The sequence below is a fragment of the Pterocles gutturalis genome, unplaced genomic scaffold, assembly GCF_000699245.1.
Source record: "Pterocles gutturalis isolate BGI_N339 unplaced genomic scaffold, ASM69924v1 scaffold47830, whole genome shotgun sequence".
Lineage (NCBI taxonomy): Eukaryota > Metazoa > Chordata > Aves > Pterocliformes > Pteroclidae > Pterocles > Pterocles gutturalis.
Genome location: NW_010142584.1, coordinates 13,934 through 14,580, shown reverse-complemented (window position 1 = coordinate 14,580; position 647 = coordinate 13,934).

Sequence of the window (647 nt, the reverse complement as noted above, 5' to 3'; positions counted from 1 at the left end):
CCTGCTGACTGGCAGAGTAAAAAGCTTTGACCAAGATGATCTGCCTTCACTGGTCTTCCACTTGTTGCAGAGGTTGGACCCTTTGCTGTTTGGGAGAGAAGCGGCTTCCCTCTCGGCCATGTCAAGCATCATGGGGAGACACTGAAGGACTGCAAAGTTACCAACTGAAATAAAAGCCTTTGAGCTTTATCTTCCGAACAATCCTGGCAGCTTAGTGAAGGGGTTGCTTTTTAGATGGCACTGGAGCAAGTCCTAAGCTACTGCCTCCATATCCTTGTCAGTTTGGACCTACCTGATGAGAAACACACCTCAGTGCATTCCTTCAAGGGACTTCTGTTCTGCGTCCTCCCTCCTTCCTTCCCTAAGTCCTTATCAACAGCTTTTCCTACATAGTGCCTTTGAAACAGGGACCCACTGAAGCCATCCTCATCCCACTTGGACTTGATGGTTTGGACTGCATGAAGTTTCTGTGAGCTCTGTTGTATCAGAAACCAACACATTAGGGGTTAAAATTTTCTAAGTGCTTGCATTGTTTTCTAATGGCCTTGTCTGGCAGCAGTCTGGGGAGGAACCTGACCCTTCCAACAGCATGCAGGAGTCAGGTTATGTAACTCTTTTGAGTTCCTGGATTTATGTAGGTGCCATTT